We start from the raw sequence: 6,000 nt of genomic DNA on the forward strand, positions 1-6,000 counted from the left end.
TTTTCCCTTTCCTTCCCAGCCCCCAAACCCTGCCCTCTGTACCTTTCTCACCACCCGCTTCCCTTCTCCTGTCATCCCCCTACCACCCGGGAAAAAAAGAGATTGCCCCCTCCTTCCACTAGCCCACCCTCCCACCCAAAGAACAACTTCTTCTGCGCAGCTTGTTTTCTAGGCAGCAGCGCTATTGTGATGTCATCGGGGGGCATTGTGACAAGCCGCCAGTGTTCCGTCTCTTCATGTTGTGCACAGTTCAAACGGAAAATACATCAACAGGCAGACTACAGAAAAGCTTACTATCAAAGGTTAGAGGGGGGCTTTCTCAGAGGGCTTTTTACAGTTTTTCTATTCCCAATTAGCCGTTTAAGTGTACTTATTGAAAGTAGTAATTCTTTCATAGGCCGCCCTTTCTTAGTATTTGACGTTCCTTATATTGCGGTATGAGGCTTCGCAGTAGGTTGCAAACATTCATCACCCATGACTGTCCCCAATTGAGCTCAGAAGCTCAATGTCTATCATGACCTCTCTTTTAGAATGTCCAAGAGCAAGCAAACTATTCCTCCAGGAGAGGGCGCCAACAGACTACTAAAGAGATCATCATTACTCAAAGAAAACCCCAAAAACCAATGCATGATAGGAATAAACAGGTAACTTTCTTTGGAGTGGAAGCGGAGAGATCGCACCAGATGCCAATTCTAGATGTTATCACACCTGTGGTCACTGCAGCAGCAGGTGAATCCACTTTGTCCAAAAGGGATCTATTCCATTCAATTGCAAATGATCTAGATAAGACAGAGAACTGCAGCACGGGGACATAGCCGAGTTGGTCAGGTTGAGTGGTGATGAGTTTGCTATTTGGATGAATAAAGAAAGTCAAAAGTGTGAAAGATAAAAAACAAAAGGAGGAAGTGTGAAAAGTGAATGGGCCAAATTGAGGTGCATATGAAGACGTATGCTTTCTTCCAATTCATTAAATCGGGCTAATATGAATCAGGTGAATTGAGTTCTGCTTTTGGAAACTGGGTTAAGAAGGGGTGCACCGTTCCTGGAGGTACTGCAATACCAGGTCAATGCGTGGAGTGGACAGAGCAAGCTCTTTTTCCATCTCCCTGTTCTAAAAATCCATTTAATATATGGTCCCCAGATAGGGGACGTATCAGATATTAAACTGATAAGAACAGATTTTTTTTTTTTTTTTTTTTTTTTTTTTTTTTTTTTGAAGGATGAGTTTGAAAATAATAAAGAGACCGCCTCTCGTTGCCCAGGTAACTGTCCGTCACAAGAGGGCTATGACATCCTACGATGCACACTCCCCCAAGGCCAGCAGTTGTGCAATACCCTGGCACCTTTCAGCACCAACCAAGGTAGTACCCTCCCAAACTACACTTGATCTTAGCCAAAAGGCCGAGAAGCGATAACCAGAATTGGTTTGGGCCTCGAGTGGCACCCTGGCCTATGCCGGACACATCTTAGGGAGAGAGAGCGAGAGGGAGACAAACCCACGCCTACACAAGACATTTTGTCACCCAAGCCAACCCTTGAAAAGGCTGCTTTGCAGAGCCAAAACAAGAAGAATGGTGCGTTTTGCAGCCGCCGCCCACTGCAATGAATCTGAATAACTCCTCCTTTAGGGCGCAAGCAACTCCCCTCCCCCTTGCAGTCTTTCCAATTCACGATACAAAAAGACGGACAGGACAGGTTGCCTGACTTTCCGTCACTGCCACCCTTTGCCATCCTTACCCGTAGAAAGCCCTTTCATCATCCCCAAACCCTAATCTTTTCCCTTTCCTTCCCAGCCCCCAAACCCTGCCCTCTGTACCTTTCTCACCACCCGCTTCCCTTCTCCTGTCATCCCCCTACCACCCGGGAAAAAAAGAGATTGCCCCCTCCTTCCACTAGCCCACCCTCCCACCCAAAGAACAACTTCTTCTGCGCAGCTTGTTTTCTAGGCAGCAGCGCTATTGTGATGTCATCGGGGGGCATTGTGACAAGCCGCCAGTGTTCCGTCTCTTCATGTTGTGCACAGTTCAAACGGAAAATACATCAACAGGCAGACTACAGAAAAGCTTACTATCAAAGGTTAGAGGGGGGCTTTCTCAGAGGGCTTTTTACAGTTTTTCTATTCCCAATTAGCCGTTTAAGTGTACTTATTGAAAGTAGTAATTCTTTCATAGGCCGCCCTTTCTTAGTATTTGACGTTCCTTATATTGCGGTATGAGGCTTCGCAGTAGGTTGCAAACATTCATCACCCATGACTGTCCCCAATTGAGCTCAGAAGCTCAATGTCTATCATGACCTCTCTTTTAGAATGTCCAAGAGCAAGCAAACTATTCCTCCAGGAGAGGGCGCCAACAGACTACTAAAGAGATCATCATTACTCAAAGAAAACCCCAAAAACCAATGCATGATAGGAATAAACAGGTAACTTTCTTTGGAGTGGAAGCGGAGAGATCGCACCAGATGCCAATTCTAGATGTTATCACACCTGTGGTCACTGCAGCAGCAGGTGAATCCACTTTGTCCAAAAGGGATCTATTCCATTCAATTGCAAATGATCTAGATAAGACAGAGAACTGCAGCACGGGGACATAGCCGAGTTGGTCAGGTTGAGTGGTGATGAGTTTGCTATTTGGATGAATAAAGAAAGTCAAAAGTGTGAAAGATAAAAAACAAAAGGAGGAAGTGTGAAAAGTGAATGGGCCAAATTGAGGTGCATATGAAGACGTATGCTTTCTTCCAATTCATTAAATCGGGCTAATATGAATCAGGTGAATTGAGTTCTGCTTTTGGAAACTGGGTTAAGAAGGGGTGCACCGTTCCTGGAGGTACTGCAATACCAGGTCAATGCGTGGAGTGGACAGAGCAAGCTCTTTTTCCATCTCCCTGTTCTAAAAATCCATTTAATATATGGTCCCCAGATAGGGGACGTATCAGATATTAAACTGATAAGAACAGATACTACACTTGATCTTAGCCAAAAGGCCGAGAAGCGATAACCAGAATTGGTTTGGGCCTCGAGTGGCACCCTGGCCTATGCCGGACACATCTTAGGGAGAGAGAGCGAGAGGGAGACAAACCCACGCCTACACAAGACATTTTGTCACCCAAGCCAACCCTTGAAAAGGCTGCTTTGCAGAGCCAAAACAAGAAGAATGGTGCGTTTTGCAGCCGCCGCCCACTGCAATGAATCTGAATAACTCCTCCTTTAGGGCGCAAGCAACTCCCCTCCCACTTGCAGTCTTTCCAATTCACGATACAAAAAGACGGACAGGACAGGTTGCCTGACTTTCCGTCACTGCCACCCTTTGCCATCCTTACCCGTAGAAAGCCCTTTCATCATCCCCAAACCCTAATCTTTTCCCTTTCCTTCCCAGCCCCCAAACCCTGCCCTCTGTACCTTTCTCACCACCCGCTTCCCTTCTCCTGTCATCCCCCTACCACCCGGGAAAAAAAGAGATTGCCCCCTCCTTCCACTAGCCCACCCTCCCACCCAAAGAACAACTTCTTCTGCGCAGCTTGTTTTCTAGGCAGCAGCGCTATTGTGATGTCATCGGGGGGCATTGTGACAAGCCGCCAGTGTTCCGTCTCTTCATGTTGTGCACAGTTCAAACGGAAAATACATCAACAGGCAGACTACAGAAAAGCTTACTATCAAAGGTTAGAGGGGGGCTTTCTCAGAGGGCTTTTTACAGTTTTTCTATTCCCAATTAGCCGTTTAAGTGTACTTATTGAAAGTAGTAATTCTTTCATAGGCCGCCCTTTCTTAGTATTTGACGTTCCTTATATTGCGGTATGAGGCTTCGCAGTAGGTTGCAAACATTCATCACCCATGACTGTCCCCAATTGAGCTCAGAAGCTCAATGTCTATCATGACCTCTCTTTTAGAATGTCCAAGAGCAAGCAAACTATTCCTCCAGGAGAGGGCGCCAACAGACTACTAAAGAGATCATCATTACTCAAAGAAAACCCCAAAAACCAATGCATGATAGGAATAAACAGGTAACTTTCTTTGGAGTGGAAGCGGAGAGATCGCACCAGATGCCAATTCTAGATGTTATCACACCTGTGGTCACTGCAGCAGCAGGTGAATCCACTTTGTCCAAAAGGGATCTATTCCATTCAATTGCAAATGATCTAGATAAGACAGAGAACTGCAGCACGGGGACATAGCCGAGTTGGTCAGGTTGAGTGGTGATGAGTTTGCTATTTGGATGAATAAAGAAAGTCAAAAGTGTGAAAGATAAAAAACAAAAGGAGGAAGTGTGAAAAGTGAATGGGCCAAATTGAGGTGCATATGAAGACGTATGCTTTCTTCCAATTCATTAAATCGGGCTAATATGAATCAGGTGAATTGAGTTCTGCTTTTGGAAACTGGGTTAAGAAGGGGTGCACCGTTCCTGGAGGTACTGCAATACCAGGTCAATGCGTGGAGTGGACAGAGCAAGCTCTTTTTCCATCTCCCTGTTCTAAAAATCCATTTAATATATGGTCCCCAGATAGGGGACGTATCAGATATTAAACTGATAAGAACAGATACTACACTTGATCTTAGCCAAAAGGCCGAGAAGCGATAACCAGAATTGGTTTGGGCCTCGAGTGGCACCCTGGCCTATGCCGGACACATCTTAGGGAGAGAGAGCGAGAGGGAGACAAACCCACGCCTACACAAGACATTTTGTCACCCAAGCCAACCCTTGAAAAGGCTGCTTTGCAGAGCCAAAACAAGAAGAATGGTGCGTTTTGCAGCCGCCGCCCACTGCAATGAATCTGAATAACTCCTCCTTTAGGGCGCAAGCAACTCCCCTCCCCCTTGCAGTCTTTCCAATTCACGATACAAAAAGACGGACAGGACAGGTTGCCTGACTTTCCGTCACTGCCACCCTTTGCCATCCTTACCCGTAGAAAGCCCTTTCATCATCCCCAAACCCTAATCTTTTCCCTTTCCTTCCCAGCCCCCAAACCCTGCCCTCTGTACCTTTCTCACCACCCGCTTCCCTTCTCCTGTCATCCCCCTACCACCCGGGAAAAAAAGAGATTGCCCCCTCCTTCCACTAGCCCACCCTCCCACCCAAAGAACAACTTCTTCTGCGCAGCTTGTTTTCTAGGCAGCAGCGCTATTGTGATGTCATCGGGGGGCATTGTGACAAGCCGCCAGTGTTCCGTCTCTTCATGTTGTGCACAGTTCAAACGGAAAATACATCAACAGGCAGACTACAGAAAAGCTTACTATCAAAGGTTAGAGGGGGGCTTTCTCAGAGGGCTTTTTACAGTTTTTCTATTCCCAATTAGCCGTTTAAGTGTACTTATTGAAAGTAGTAATTCTTTCATAGGCCGCCCTTTCTTAGTATTTGACGTTCCTTATATTGCGGTATGAGGCTTCGCAGTAGGTTGCAAACATTCATCACCCATGACTGTCCCCAATTGAGCTCAGAAGCTCAATGTCTATCATGACCTCTCTTTTAGAATGTCCAAGAGCAAGCAAACTATTCCTCCAGGAGAGGGCGCCAACAGACTACTAAAGAGATCATCATTACTCAAAGAAAACCCCAAAAACCAATGCATGATAGGAATAAACAGGTAACTTTCTTTGGAGTGGAAGCGGAGAGATCGCACCAGATGCCAATTCTAGATGTTATCACACCTGTGGTCACTGCAGCAGCAGGTGAATCCACTTTGTCCAAAAGGGATCTATTCCATTCAATTGCAAATGATCTAGATAAGACAGAGAACTGCAGCACGGGGACATAGCCGAGTTGGTCAGGTTGAGTGGTGATGAGTTTGCTATTTGGATGAATAAAGAAAGTCAAAAGTGTGAAAGATAAAAAACAAAAGGAGGAAGTGTGAAAAGTGAATGGGCCAAATTGAGGTGCATATGAAGACGTATGCTTTCTTCCAATTCATTAAATCGGGCTAATATGAATCAGGTGAATTGAGTTCTGCTTTTGGAAACTGGGTTAAGAAGGGGTGCACCGTTCCTGGAGGTACTGCAATACCAGGTCAATG

General features: G+C 45.9%; 2 non-coding genes and 1 pseudogene across 2 annotated transcripts; all 3 read right to left on the reverse strand.

Annotated features, from left to right (window-relative positions):
• Window positions 1-1,026: 1,026 nt before the first annotated feature.
• LOC142271742 (U2 spliceosomal RNA) lies at window positions 1,027-1,237 on the reverse strand (annotated as a pseudogene).
• A 1,563-nt stretch (window positions 1,238-2,800) lies between these two features.
• LOC142271733 (U2 spliceosomal RNA) lies at window positions 2,801-2,991 on the reverse strand. Its single transcript, XR_012736740.1, has one exon. It is a non-coding gene; the product is annotated as a U2 spliceosomal RNA (small nuclear RNA).
• A 1,387-nt stretch (window positions 2,992-4,378) lies between these two features.
• Window positions 4,379-4,569, reverse strand: LOC142271734 (U2 spliceosomal RNA). The gene has a single exon (XR_012736741.1). It is a non-coding gene; the product is annotated as a U2 spliceosomal RNA (small nuclear RNA).
• Between the last annotated feature and the right edge of the window lie 1,431 nt (window positions 4,570-6,000).

The sequence above is a fragment of the Anomaloglossus baeobatrachus genome, unplaced genomic scaffold (genome assembly GCF_048569485.1).
Source record: "Anomaloglossus baeobatrachus isolate aAnoBae1 unplaced genomic scaffold, aAnoBae1.hap1 Scaffold_3384, whole genome shotgun sequence".
Classification (NCBI taxonomy): Eukaryota; Metazoa; Chordata; class Amphibia; order Anura; family Aromobatidae; genus Anomaloglossus; species Anomaloglossus baeobatrachus.